A 15,029-nucleotide genomic window follows, 5' to 3' on the forward strand; every position below is an offset into this window, starting at 1 on the left:
CCTGGCACTCACTTTGTAGACCAGGCTGGCCTCGAACTCAGAAATCCGCCTGCCTCTGCCTCCTGAGTGCTGGGATTAAAGGCGTGCGCCACCACGATGTAATATTCTGGCAGATTTTGATCAAATGTTTGTTTAATGCTACCTTCATGGTTTTGATGGGTTTAAATAACTGGCATTCTCTCTTTCTTTAAGTATTGATGCTCCTTTTGCAAAATTACCAATGAACCCATTCTGAATAGATGGGAAGAAAGATTAGATGAGAAGGCCTATGAACTTGAGTACCTGAAGAACTGTCTTGGCTTGTTTCACACACACACACACACACAAACACACACACACACACCTACCTCCTAGTGTACTATAAGTACTATAAGTTACTTGAAGGTAGAAGTTGAACCTATGATTTTTTCCCCAATTTTTTATTAGGTATTTTCTTCATTTACATTTCAAATGCTATCCCGGAAGTCCCACATACCCTTGCACACACCCCAACCCACCCACTCCCACTTCTTGTCCCTGGCGTTCCCCTGTACTGGGGCAAATAAAGTTTGTAAGACCAAGGGGCCTCTCTTCCCAATGATGGCCTACTAGTCCATCTTCTGCTACAGATGCAGCTAGAGACACGAGCTCTTGTTGGTACTGGTTTGTTCATATTGTTGTTTCACCTATAGGGTTGCAGACCCCTTTAGCTCCTTGGGTACTTTCTCTAGCTCCTCCATGGGGGGGCCCTGTGTCCCATCCAATAGCTGACTGTGAGCATCCACTTCTGTGTTTGTCAGTCACTGGCATAGCCTCACAAGAGACAGCTATATCAGGGTCCTTTCAGCAAAATCTTGCTGGCATATGCAGTGGTGTCTGCATTTGGTGACTGATTATGGGATGGATCCCTGGGTGCGGCAGTCTCTGGATGGTCCATCCTTTCGTCTCAGCTCCAAACTTTGTCTCTGTAATTCCTTCCATGGGTGTTTTGTTTCCAATTTTAAGAAGGGGCGAAGTGTCTACACTTTGGTCTTCGTTTTTCTTGAGTTTCATGTGTTTTGCAAATTGTATCTTGGATATTCTAAGTTTCTTGGCTAATGTTCTTAATGTTTTCCCTCAAATACAGCATCTCGTACATGGTAACTGCTTACTAAACATCTGTTCAAAGAATTCTAGTCAGGAGGTGAAAGGTCTAGATTTGAGACCCACCAATGGTACCATCACCTTCTGTCCTTGGTACCTGGTCTCCTGGATCCTGATGGGACAAAATGAATGGTATCATCCCTTAATACACACTTAGCCTTGACCTTTTAGGTCAGAGGCTGGTAGCCTACGATGTGTTAGTTTAGATATTCTGGGCAGCTATAAAACTTCTTCAAGGACAAGGGCTCATATACACTGAAGCCACCCCATGCTACTCACAAGTCTCCTCCTGTCCTTCTCTGTGACTAACCTGGAATTCCATTAAGTTTTACCTCAAAGTCACTGTCTCAGCAATTGTCCACTCTGTGGGGACCATAGCTGATTCAGAGCAGCCCAGGGTTCTCTTAGCTTTCTTGAGTGCCCTGAATCCAAGAGCCAGCTTAGTGTCTGCCACTGTCCTATGATCCAGAGCACGATGGTGTCCAGTGAGAACTGAGGGCATGTTTGGCGCTGGGTCAGCTTGATGTAAGGAATTTCTCTTCCATTACTTAAGGTCTGGAAATGTGTTTTTTTGTACTCCACAGACAGTCACCTTTCCCTTAATAAAGTGTGTCTGACAATTTCACTTTATTGGTGTGGTTATGAAAAGAATGTTGTAGACTTGGAAAAACATAATAATTTAAAGAATGACACATTTCAGCAAAGAAATAAAGCAGCGGGCTGCTTTGAAAAGAAGTAAAACCATAGGACGCTGTTATTTCACAGGTACAAACACTCTGAGCCTTCACAGAAATCTGAAGAAGAAGAAGAAGAAGAAGAAGAGGAGGGTTGAGATCTAAGGCACTATGGTGTGATGTGGTGTGGTGTGTGTGTGTGTGTGTGTGTACAGATAGAAAGGTGGTCCTCTGACTTATTTATCTTTTGGGTGTGTTTTGTTTTGTTGTTTTAGACAAGGTCTCTTTATGCAGTCCTAGAACTTTCTATGTAGACCCAGCTGGCCTTGAATTCACAGGAATTGGCTGCTGCTGCCTATAAACAGGCACTGAAGGCATGAACCACTATGCCTGGCCTTTCCCCTTTACAAATCTCCCGACTTGGTGCTTTGTATACACTTGGTGACTCTGATCAAATGTGGTTATTTGCACTATAGTCTGGCCCAAGATACTTGGTGGAAATCTTATTCCATAGTAGCCACTGTGCTAAGGGAAAATCAGTAGCAGTTTTCACCAAGCTCTCTGTGGTGTGTTCTTACTAGAACACTTAAGTCAAATGTCTCTGCTACCACGCAGGCTTAAGTCGTACTCTCTAAGCCACACTGCATGAGCCATATAGAGATTTCAGCGGGGATTTGTAAACACTGCATTAACTTCACTGTGTGATCTTAGGTCTTAAGGACAGAACTGTTTGGCACATTGTTAGGGGTAATGTGAAAATCCCATCAGTTCACACTGGCATCAGCAGTGCGATGATTTTAACAAAATCATAATCCTCTTTCCGGTTTGCTGAAGACCCAGGCTTTGCTTTGCTGCCAAGTGCAGGAGAATGTGGAATCAAATTTCCTTCATGGTTTAGCTTCCAAAATTCATACTTTCTCACATAAAACACATTACTTATTTATTTATTTTATTTATTTATTTTTTCAAAATCTGTCTCACACACACATACACACACACCACACCAATAGGTCTGAGACAGGCCACCAGATGGGATTCCCTGGTACCAAGGGTAAAGCAGTTTATCAGATCCTTTCCATCTCAGCCAAAGGGAAAAGGAGAGACAGGAGACAACCAGACTAGATTGGGCAAGAGGGTGGGAACTGGTGTGTCTTACTCTGCTCTCTGAACAGGAGATAACGGTGATGGGAGCTACTCTCCCCTCACAGTGAGTACCAGCCAATGGTCATGCTGGATGCCACTGTCCACAGCACACTCCTGGATGCTCCTCAGTGGACCGAAGATGAAGATTTCCTTGGTGGCTTTTACAGCCAAGTGTTCACTCCAACTTTTGTGAGGCTTTTCATCCACACAGAACTCCCACTACTAAATGCCACTTAAAATCATGGACTCAATCTATGGATCCAGCTCTGATAGGATCCAAGCTAATTTCATCTGTAAATATATTAGCAGAGAGAAGGACTGGCTGGTGGGCTGTTTTGATTAAAACTGCGTTTAAAATAACCACTGTATGTAAGCAAGTTTTTGATGGGGTCATTGTTGCAAAGAATTTTACATTGGTCATTTTGTGTCTGGGAGAGAGGAGAGGGGAAAGAAGGGAGGACAGGGCAGAGGGAAGGGAAGTTGCTGCTTGCAAATACTTTCAAGGTGGTTCTTAGCAGTGAGTGCGCAGTTGCTGGTATTTTCCTTTCTGGTGCCGGTGCTGTGTGGACACTGGAGATGGTTGTGCCCTGTGGATATTACTGCTGTGACAAGGAGTTTCAGAGGAGATCGGTTTGCAGTAAAGTTTGAGGGTGGCACCAAGCCAGTGCCCTGAAAAATGGCAAACATGTCACAGTGAACAGCTGGATGCAGAAATATTTCTCTTCAATTTGGATGGATAAAAAAATTTTTTTTTCACAGCAGGGCGCTCTCTGAAGAGTGTAACATCAAAGAGGGTGGGTCTCTCCAGTCAGACATCAGCTGGCTCCAGGATGCAGCAAAATGAATGAACTGTCAGGCCTTTTCCCGCATGGTCCTGCCAAGTGAGAAGTTAAACGATCAGAGGCTTGCTCACATCACAGAGTCTTGATAGTGGAAGTCCGGTTCCCCCAAATCCCGCTCTGATTGGCAGTCAGGGGATGTCTGAGGAAGACTATAGGTTGATGGGTGGCAGACTACCACTGTCCTCAGAGATAAGTGGGAGTCACCAAATGCTACAGGTTCTCCTGAGATTCCCTGGTCTCCTCCTAATCCTCACAGGCACAGTCTCCTCTGCTAAGTGACACTTAGCAGCCACTGACCCATACTGTGACCAAAATACCCACTTTCCTCTCCACCCACCACGTGGTCTCTGATGAAGGCTTGGCCATTGCCACCCCCGAGCCCCCGTGTTTTACAGTTCATCGACACTTTTCAACTGTTTTTCTGATTACCATATTTCAGTCTTGACTTATATGTTAGTATTATCTGCAAACTCAACATAAACCTGTAATGATTTTCTAATATTTCTGGGGCGTGATGAATGTGGATTGACAAAGTACAGTATATAGCTTTCCAGCGGCATTACTGAAAATACAGCCGCCGTGTGTATAATCATTACTCATTTACTTTATGGGAGCATTTATTACTTGACCTTTGAAGTCTTGTCTCAAAATCTTGGCATTCCAGACATTCCCGAACACTCCAAAACAAAGTGGGGGTGGGGGGGGGGAGGGTGTTGCCCATTAAGAAACAACAGCGATAAAAGTTAATTGTACTGGAAGACATGGGGGAAATATGATCATAATAAAACACAGAATTACAGAAGAGAAAAAAAATAAAACTGAGCACAAATAATATGAGCGCACGAGACAGGAGTGTGGTGGGATGGGCGTCCTCATTCTCCTGTCTTGGTCCCCCCTCCCTCCCCCCCATGTTGCTGACCAATCTGGCACACTGCCAATGGAAGGAGAGTGGTTTTTCCACGGGACTAGGGATTTATGTCCCCATCTATTGCATGGTTTCTGGTTGTGTAAATTTTACTAACAGATTAAGTAATTTTCACTAAATTGACATTTGCTCTGAAAATAGGGATTTGTTTGATAAATGGTATTATTAATCATTGTGAACATAGTTATGACCCTCATTTGGAAAACCTTAGATGCTTTTAAAGAAAAAGCCCCACTGTTTTCCCCTGCTAGGATGAGTGGATATGATTTAGAAAGAAAGAAAGAAAGAAAGAAAGAAAGAAAGAAAGAAAGAAAGAAAGAAAGAAAGAAAGGAAGGAAGAAAGGAAGAAAGAAAGAAAGAGAGAGAGAAAGAGAGAGAGAAAGAAAGAGAAAAAGAAAGAAAGAAAAGAAAAGAAAAAGGGCAACAACATAGTGGCCTTCTATGAACTGTAAGGCAGTGGGTGAGTTATGCATCTTTCTTAGTGCAAGATGATTTTTTTAACTAAAAAAAAACTTCATTAGTTGTTTGTGTGCAGTGTGCACATGCATGTGTGTACATTCATAATGTGTGTGTGTCCAGGTGGACATATATCACAGGATATGATCAGGTCACAGGACCATTTAAGAATTTTCTTTTTCATTTCTGAGATTTATTATCTGTAAAGCTGAGTAATATCCACAACCCACCGTATGGGTGATGTGTAAGGATCTCAAATTAGCCTGGTCAAGTGTTTAGAGACTAAAATGCCGGTAAGATGTTTGACTTGGTGACTGCCTGTATCCCTCTGCCTCCGTGTGGGGTCTTTACTCATTTCAGAGCAGTGGGTTGACTTCCCTTATCTGAAGTGTGTGGAGCCAGAAGTTGTTTGGGTCTCAGACTTTTTTGTATTTGGGAATGTTTACATAGGTTTCCTAGTAGAGCATCCCTAATCCAATATCCAAAATTTAAAATGCTCTGAAACCTGAAACACTTTAAAGTGTTAGTACAATGCTAAAATGTTTCAAATTTTGGAATGGTTTTAGATGTGGGATTTTTAGGTTATGGGTGCTCAGTCAGTATGACTCTCTTCTTATGCTTTGATCAATTGGGAAGTTTAAAAACCAGGAAGTGGGCTGGAGAGATAGCTCTGTAGTTACGACCGTTTGATGCTCAAACACGGGGACCAGAGTTTGAATCCCAGCATCCGTGTTTCAAGATGAACATGGTTCTGTGGTTATCTGGAACCTCAGAGTTTATGGGGGCAGAGACAAGGTTCACTGGGACTTTCTGATTTTTCTGTCTTGCTAAAACAGTTTGAGTTGCAGTACATGGAGAGACCCCTTCTCAGAGGAATAAGGCAGGCAGTGGGGGAGGAGATCGCCAGCAACTTCCTTTGGCCTCTAGTGCACACACACACTTTCTCACACTTGTGTGCATAACCCATGTACACACACATGCACACACACATGTACACACACACATACACAAAAGGGGTTGAAGAGGCAAAGTGCATGAATGAACACACAGGAGATTAGGAACCACACTTGTGGGGCCCTTTCTGTCTTTCTTACAGTAGAGAGCTATGCCAAATCCCAGTGCCTTTGAGAGTCTGGGATGAAAGGTACACACAGTACCTAGTACACACAAATGCCTAGTTACATTTGATTGCACAGATCCCTGCTTTCCTTGAACAGTGCGAGTCCATGGAGATATAGAATACAGCTCTGATCTTCTGGTGGTCAATATATCAGTGATCAGTTATCCTGCCTTGTAGCTGATGTACAGGGAGGGAGATATTGGACTCCCAAAGCCACTACTAATTAAAACATTTGTGATCAATACCTGTTAGTTTCAAGTATGTCCCAGGACTGTTCTTAAAGATGTGGGTGTCTGTGTGAATACCAAGGGATACTGTTGAGATTAAAATAATTAAATTTAGTAATACAAAGTACAGGCCTAAAGACAGACTTGTGTACTGTTTTCTAGATAGTAGCCACTTCAGTGTAGCATCTTTCCTTTCTCATATGTGCTTCTATCTTTTACATTAAAAATTATTTTATGTGTGTAGGTGTTTTGTCTGCAAGATAACTTATCTGTGCACCATGTGCATGCAGTGCCCTCAGAGGCCAGAAGGGGGCATCAGATTCCCTGGTCCTAGAGTTAAAGGCAGTTGTGAGCCGCTGGCAATGGAACCTGTGTTCTCTCCAAGGGTAGCCAGTGCTGAGTCTCTCTCCACTGCCTATGCTTTTATTTTTAAATAGTCTGACCTGAAAGATACAATATAAACAAGCATTTAATTTTTTTTGACCCTTTGGCCTCCTAAATCATTTCTTCATTCTTTTTACTGTGTGTAAAAATATGTAGTTAAATTTTTAAAATGATGAAATACATTTCTGTCTTCAATGAGTGTTTGGTCCTGTCATCTTAGGATTCTGCATTTACAGATGTCAATATAGATAGTGTGTTAATTTTTTTTAAGCTCAGCTCCTCATACATGCAAAGTGAGCGCTCCACCATTGAGCTAGACACTGGCATGCTACAAGTGTATCATGACTGCTGCTCACTAACGGATTACTGGAATTTACCTACGTAGACAGTGTTGGCCTGAGGATGGATAATGTTCTCTGAGCAGTCCCTGGCTGCTGAGACTTTACACACGCTTGCTCAATGGGTGACATCTTGATCCTTGGGGTAGGGACCTTATTAGCACACCCCCACTCCAGTTCTCAGCTTCACGGAGGCTGAACAACTGCCCAGTGTCAGGATGGAGCCACGACTGTAACTCATATTTATTGGGACTGTAATTAAGAGTTAAGAGCACTGGTTGCCCTTGGAGAGAACACAGGTTCCAGTCCCAGCATCCACACAGTGGCTCACAACTGTCTTTAACTCTAGGACCAGGGAATCTGATGCCCCCTTCTGGCCTCTTCGAGCACTGCATGCACATGTGCACAGATGTAGACAAAACACCCACCCTAGGCACACTCTTGTAATCACCCCTAACTACACTGGCTCACATTATGTATTTTAGTCTGTCACAGATAAGAGCTCCTCTGCAGAGTAAAATCTACTAGCATAAAGGTTTTCTTATGGCTTGCTTCGTGGTCAAAAAGAATCAAGTCTGTTGTTCTTTTGAAAAGCAGTAGAACCTCAGAGCACATTTTTATCCGTCTTGGTAAATTACAGGGTTTTCAACTGAGCTTCTCAAGTTACCAGGATGTGTGACTTTTAAAAGCCTAATTTTTAGCTTGGCTCAGTTGAGGTAGGCAAGTGAAGAGCACTGAGTGCTCTTCCAGAGGACCAGGGTTCAATTCCCAGCAACTACGTGGCAGCTCACAACTGCCTGTGACTCCAGTTCCATGGGGATCTAGCACCCCCTCCCCACAGGCATGTAAATCACACACAGGCAGACAAAACACCAGTGTACATGAAATAAAAATAAAATTTTGATTTGTATAGAAAGATGAAGTGTAAAGACATGGTGTGAGAATAGACAGGGGAAGTCTCCCACTTCCCACTTCCCCCTTCCTTTTTTGTTGTTGTTGTTGTTGTTGTTGTTGTTGTTGTTCTATCAGCTATGAAGAGATTGAAAATCAAAAGCAGTTCTGGGCTCATAGATATGCCGGGACACCTCTCACTGACTATTTAATCACCAGAGGAAACTCACCTTCTCAGGTCAGAGAATCAAAAGCGATTTCCCATCTTCAAGGAGACTGCCATTCGTTTCTTAGCCTGAGTTGTTAGTATTTTTCCGCCAGCTTCTTTGTATTTAGGAATAATTTCTTCTAAGCCCTCAAATATGATCCAAGATCTTTCCAAAGCTGCACTTCTTGTGCGAGTGGAGGGAGGTGCTTCCACTGGGGCCAGTGTTGGATGCCTGAGAATAAACTATGTTTCCTCATCTCAGCTGCTTGGTGAAAGATGCCCCCAACGCAACACAAGAACCAAATGCCAGGGACCAGGGCATCCGTGAAGGGATGGGACAAGATTGGGATAAGAGATAGAATCTAGAACAGTATTTCTCAGCTTGTGGGTCGTGACCCCTTTGGTGGTTGAATGGTCCTTTCACAGGGGTTGCCTAAGATATCGAAAATGCAGATATTTACATTATCATTATGATGCATAACAGTAGCAAAATTACAGTTATGAAGCAGCCATGAAAACAATTTTAGGGTTGGAGTCACCACAACAGGAGGAACCGTGTTAAAGGGTCTCTGTGTTAGGAAGGTTGAGAACCGCTGCTCCAGCATGTCTCTTGGGGAAACCTTATTCCTTATAAGGGCAAAACACGGGCCCTGAGGTACTGAGAGGAACTAATGCATGTTGAAGTTGTAATTCAGGTTTCTTTTGTGCAAAGCTATCGGGTCTCTTTGGAGCACTCAGAATTTAAAAAGGGAGACAGCCTCAGCACACCCTGGGACAGGTGGGGGGTGGAAACTGTCCCATGGCCTGTCACTGCCCAGCCCTCTCACAGGGTTAAGCCACTAGCTCTTGGAGACCTTGGTTCCCTTTGTCTAAGCTGGCCAGGTTGGGACAGACAGTTTCCTGTGCTCTAGAGTTATCCACAGTGCTCAGCATTCTAGCAGAATGGCTTCATCTTCCCAGAGGCCTTATCCGCCACAGGAAATGCTCTCCCTGATTGCCCCTCCTCCCCCCAGCCAATGGCTCCTACAAATGGCTCAGAAGTGGTCTCAGGAACTATTGTGATGCTCCAACCAAGTCCTTCTTCTTCAACCCTGGGCAATGCTCCTGCTTTTCCAGTGGAGTTACCTTAACGCTTCTCTGAACTAACTCTCCTTCCTTCCTTCCTTCCTTCCTTCCTTCCTTCCTTCCTTCCTTCCTTCCTTCCTTCCTTCCTTCCTTCCCTCCTTCCTTCCTTCCTCCTTCCTTCCTTCCTTCTTCCTTCTTCCTTCCTTCCTTCCTTTCTTCCTCCTTCCTCCTTCCTTCTTTCCTTCCTCCTTCCTTCCTCCTTCCTTCCTTCCTCCCTCCCTTCCTTCCTTCCTCCCTCCCTCCCTCCCTCCCTTCTTCCTTCCTTCCTTCTTCCTTCCTTCCTTCCTTCCTTCCTTCCTTCCTTCCTTCCTTCCTTCCTCCCTCCCTCCTTTTCTCCCTCCTCTCCCTCTCTCCCTCTGTCCTTCTCTCTCTCCCTTCCTCCCTCCTTCTCTCCCTCCCTCCATCCCTCCTTCCTTCCTTCCCTCCCTCCCTCCCTCCCTCCCTCCCCCTCTCTTCCTTCTTTCCCTTTTTAAGACAGGGTCTTATTGTATACCTCAGGCTGATCCTGCAATGCTCCTGACTCAAAATGTAGTGATTGTAGGCACACAGCACTGTGCTTACAAGACTTCACTGAATTAATTACAAGTTTTTTGTTTTTCTTAAAACCTGTGCTGATAGAACTAGCATGAGCATGCTTGTATGTGTTCTTGTGCGTGTACCTGAGCACACATGTTGGGAGGTGTGTTCTGCCTTAGGCTGGAAAGATGAAGGCTTCTGGGCAGAACAGAAGGGATTGATTCTGTCAAAGTGCTTCTGGCTAAGTTTCCACAGATAGCACTGACTCCCCAGTAGCTGTGCTTGCCAGTAAGTGCTAGACAGGTAAATTACTGGAGGCAGCTTGTGAAGTAAGTGTCCCTTGAGCCATTAAGTGGTGCTGGGGATCCTGAAAACTGGAGGGTGCCACTTTTCCTCAGCAAGATTGGAGCCTTGTCTTGAAGAGTTTTCAGGAGAAGATGAAAATCAAGTTAGGTGGCATTTGAATTTTTTGCAAACACTTGGCAAGCAAAAGGAAGTTGTCAGCAGCTCATTTGCAAATCTTGCTTGAGCCTGGTGCCTTCAGGTTTCTGTCCTCCAGCAGGTGTTTCCTTCCCAATAATGAGGGATCAGCTTCGAGCTTAGCTGTCCTGTGCTCATCTTTGTAGTTAAAACAAGCTGGTAGCATTCACAAGTAGCTAAGTAGTCAAGTCACTTGCCAGCCATCGTTGCACACATCCTACTCCTTCTCATAGGGAGTTTTGATGTAGGAAGATGTAAGCTTGGGAGAGAAGGTGGCTCAATGCCTGCCTCAGGGAGGTTTTCAGTCAGTGTGGCAACATGGTCTGAAGTGAGAGGGTTTGTGTGATCTTTATTTTAACCACATGTATAGGGTAACAGCTGATATTGTGGAACGGAAAATTTCAAAGCCCCTTTAAAAGTAAGACTGGCCTCTCCCCATTACTTATCTTGCTACTCCCATTGATACAAGATAGAAGAGACTCACAGCCCAGAAGCAATAGTTTCAAAATAGCAGCAGCAATCACAAAGGAAATCAGGGCTGATAAGGTAGATACATATTACAAGCTGATGCTCAGATGAGCACCTGACCTCCAGTAACAGGCAGGCTCTTTGTCTTAACAACACACACACACACACACACACACACACACACATACACACCAGAAATGAAGGCACAGGTTCCTAGGTTTTATTTATATATTTCTTTCATTGATCAAAAAACAATGTAGAATCTAGGGTTGGAGCTGGGTAATAGAGTCAGGGCTTAGTGAGTGGGAGTCCCAGGGTCTAATCTCCAGGGTAAACACAGAAAGGAAGAAAAGGACTCACTGCAGATACTCATTTACAGACCAAAACCACTGGCCAAGGACCAAAGCTTTGCTGTATTTAGGTCAGTTTTTTTTTTCTTCAAAGAAATGAAGGCTTTAAGGCAAAGTGTAATCCCACTGTTGTCCACCCCCTACCATACCCCCCACCCTTGCCACTGTGTTTGCTTCTAAAGGTCTCTTCTCCATGGAGGGTGTCAGGAGTCCTCGTGCAGTGCTTCAGTTTTACTGTGTATACCTATGTGTGCTTACTATACATCACACAAGGTACTGCCGTGGCACACGCTGATTGCTGCTCTAGTCTGTGTATTTCAACAAACGGCAGCACAATGGTTTTGCCTACCCCAAATCAACATTATGCTTTCAATATTTATCTCCCAATACATCTAAGTCATTAAAGTTAAATATATTAAACAAACGGTTTTGAGTGGATAGAACAACATACTCTTCCAATGGTAAGATATTTCCAGTACTTCTAACTCTTTGCTGGTCCAAGCGCTTCCTCAGTGAGGTCCTTTGAAACCATCTCTCAGACTCAGCAGAACCTCATTGGGATATTTCCCTAGACTATCAATAAATCTTAACATATAACCATTCTCAAGTTTATAGATGATATAGTGTCAAAGTGTCCTCCAGTGTGGCCGTGTCATGGTCCACTCCACATTGGCTATAGGGGGAACTGGCTTTTCCACAGCAGACACAAAACGATCTATTCTACAGTTCAGAATTACAAGATTTGTCCCCACCCACCCTTGGCCAGGTGTCCTATATGTTCCTCTCATGACATTCTCCCACTCTGAAAGTTAACTGCTTCGTTTTGGAAAAGAGTGGAGAAAATATTAGAACACTGTTTGTTTTTGCACACTTCTGGCAAAACTGTGCTGCTGGGTGTTTTTTTGTAGAATGACTCTTTTTTCCTCAATTGAAAGTCAACACTCCTGCCCTATGCTCACCACTTGAATGAATAAACAACCTTTGGCCTATCCAACATTTTCGCAGGTCCTGGGGGAGTTGTCTAAACACTCTGAGTAATTTTTTTAAAAATATTTTCTTGCTTACTTGAAATCCTTTGAAAGATAGATTAAAAAAAAGATCCTCAGTAATTCTAGGTATTGGCATAGTTCATCTCCTAAATTCCTTAAGTTTGGGGGGGGGGCTATCAGGTATCCAACTTAAAATTTCATGTCAATGTCCCACAAATATGGCTGTCAGTTCTGCCTCCAAGAACAACTTCCTGCACTGGTAACCGTAGCTGCTACTCTGGGCTGATGCTGGACCCATCTCATGTGCATTTCCTTCTAGCTTCTTTCTGCCTGGAAGAGGATGGCTGCTGTCTGGGAAATGAGCTCCTCGAAGATTGTTCCTTAACCAGGCTCTTCTCACCTGTTAACAAAGCTAACTGACGTTAACTCACTGAACCACAGAGTGCACATTAGCGACTGCAGCCTTTGGAGATGCCTTTAGTTTCTATTTAGCACTCAATACGCGCACACCCTCTTTGTGTGTGCTCTTTGTACTAAAGAAAAAAACAAAACAAAACAAAACAAGGCATCATCATTTTTTTTTAGCACCTTTTGGATCTTGCAAAGAAAGGCTGCATCTAAATGTTCACTCTTAACAGAGCAGACCAGAAGAGCTCAGAGCAGTCTTGAGGCAAGTGCAAAACCCTGGGCGTTGGGCTCTCTCAGTAACCACAGCAGGAGATGCTGGTCATGCCAGTGTAGTAAATAAAGCCTCCTTGAGGAAATCTCACACGTGTTGTAGGGCGTGGAATAGAGACCTTTGTGAAGTGCCCCCTCCCCAACCCTGGCATCAGATGCTATGCTCACAGGGCTAGTTAGATCTGTGTTTTAAGGATCACACGGACTATAGTATAGCTAATATCTTAGAGATCCTGTATGGAAGGTGGGTCAAGGGCGTCCTGCCCCATTTCCAGTGAGAAGGGGCAGGTCATTTGAGCTATGGTGTTAACAGTGGACAGGAGGAGGTTCCTGAAAACCAATAGGAGAGAAATCTGCATGGATCTGGTGGTGACCCAGTGAGAGAGTCAAGGCCAGATGAGTGTCTTCAACCCCCTAAGCGTTCAGTTGGGAGACTGAAGAAGGTGTATGGGATCGTCCCAGTTTTATGGGAAATATTACAATCAGTGCTGGTCAAAGTCGGGAAGGCCTGGCCTCATGCCACAATGTTGCTTTAGAATATACCCCCCCCATAGACAACGATCTACTTTTTCTTTAAGGCAAGTAGGAGGCAAAAATTGTGGGCTTCTTGGACATATTTCTTTAGAGAGACTGATGCGGGAACACGTTTATGACAGGAACTCTGTTCTACTCAGGATAGGCAGGATAGGCTTGCGAATGGATGGCGGTCAACTGAGCTCACGATCAGCCTGGGCCTTTCTTCCCAGTGACAGAGTGCCACTCGCTTCTGAGGATCCTGGCTGGGAGCACCAAGCAGGAGGGTGGTGCTCAGATCCTGGGGGCACCAGGCAGGAGTGTGGCACTTGCTTCTCACGATGTTTTGCCGTAATTATTACCGGCAGCTGACAGCAGTCTCGGGGGTGGAGGCGTTGAGGGGGGTAGTTTTGAATGTTGCTTGACTGGCCATCTTTAAAAACAAAACAAAACAAACAAAAACCCAGCAAGTTAACAATAAAATGAGCCGTCGACAAAAACAATTAGTTTAATCTAATCTAAACGGGATGCCCGTCTTTAGCTAGCTGCGCGGCAGTGGGCAGAGTAGCCATGTAACATGCTGGCATTGCCTCGGCTGTGTCACAATCCAGGGACCTTTCCCCTCCTTTCCGGCTGACTTGATTATCAGCTGTGATTATCTTGGTATTGTTACGAGTCCTAAATTTGCAGATGATTGTTTTTTTTACTAGCTTAACGCTTGTCTTTTATCGGTGGGGGTGGTAGAAAGGTTGGGGGAGCAGACAGAACATTAAGAAGGACAGGGTGTGTGTTCAGAGGCCTTCCAGCGACGGCCGAAAGCAAAAGGAAACCCTCGCCAAAGCTGGGGCCTCCAGACCGGAAACAGTGACCTAAATGAGTATGAATGACCATACAGCGAGGGAGACTTATTCTGCCTGTCTATTTGGGAGAGGAAAGGTGGGAGGGCTCAGAAAAGGAGGCGTGGTTTCCCAGGATGATTTGGGAAACCCCTAATCAGTTCCCAGGAGGCTGTGCTGAAAGTATATTTTGTTCTGCCATTGTCCTTCTAAAGTTTGCACTCCTAAGAAACTATTTGTGTGTTTGCATGTATGTATGCATGTGTGTGTGTGTGTGTGTGTGTGTGTGTGTGTGTGTGTGATCATATGTCTGTGAGTACGTGTGGGTGTGGAGGCCAGAGGTTAACCTCGGGTGTTGGTCCTCAGGAGCCGTCTGCCTTGTTTGGTGAGACAGGCTCTCTTACTGAAACCTGGACCTCATCATTATGGCCGGCTGCTGGGTCACCAATCCCCAGGGCCACACCTCACCTGTCTCTGCCTTCCCAGTGGTCGGATTACAAGTATGTGCCACCAGGCCCAGCTTTTGATGTGGGTGCTGGGGATTGAACTTGGGTCCTCAGGTTTCTGCAGGAAATATATTACCAACTCAACTATCTCCCCAGACTCCCGAAACGATGGAACTGCCTTGTGCCTCCTGACTGCCTCAACCTCTGGGGAAACCTTAGAGAATTACTATTGGATAGGGAACTGCCTCTTCTACTCCAGGACACCATGTCACACAAAGTCATTTCTGGAGGGGCATAA

General features: G+C 44.6%; 1 protein-coding gene across 1 annotated transcript in view; it reads left to right on the top strand.

The window, feature by feature from the left end:
- The window catches only part of Prdm6 (PR/SET domain 6), a 102,395-nt gene that overhangs the window by 53,226 nt on the left and 34,140 nt on the right, over nucleotides 1–15,029 (top strand). The gene's annotated exons all lie outside the window — the stretch shown is intronic.

The sequence above is a fragment of the Mus caroli genome, chromosome 18 (assembly GCF_900094665.2).
Source record: "Mus caroli chromosome 18, CAROLI_EIJ_v1.1, whole genome shotgun sequence".
Lineage (NCBI taxonomy): Eukaryota > Metazoa > Chordata > Mammalia > Rodentia > Muridae > Mus > Mus caroli.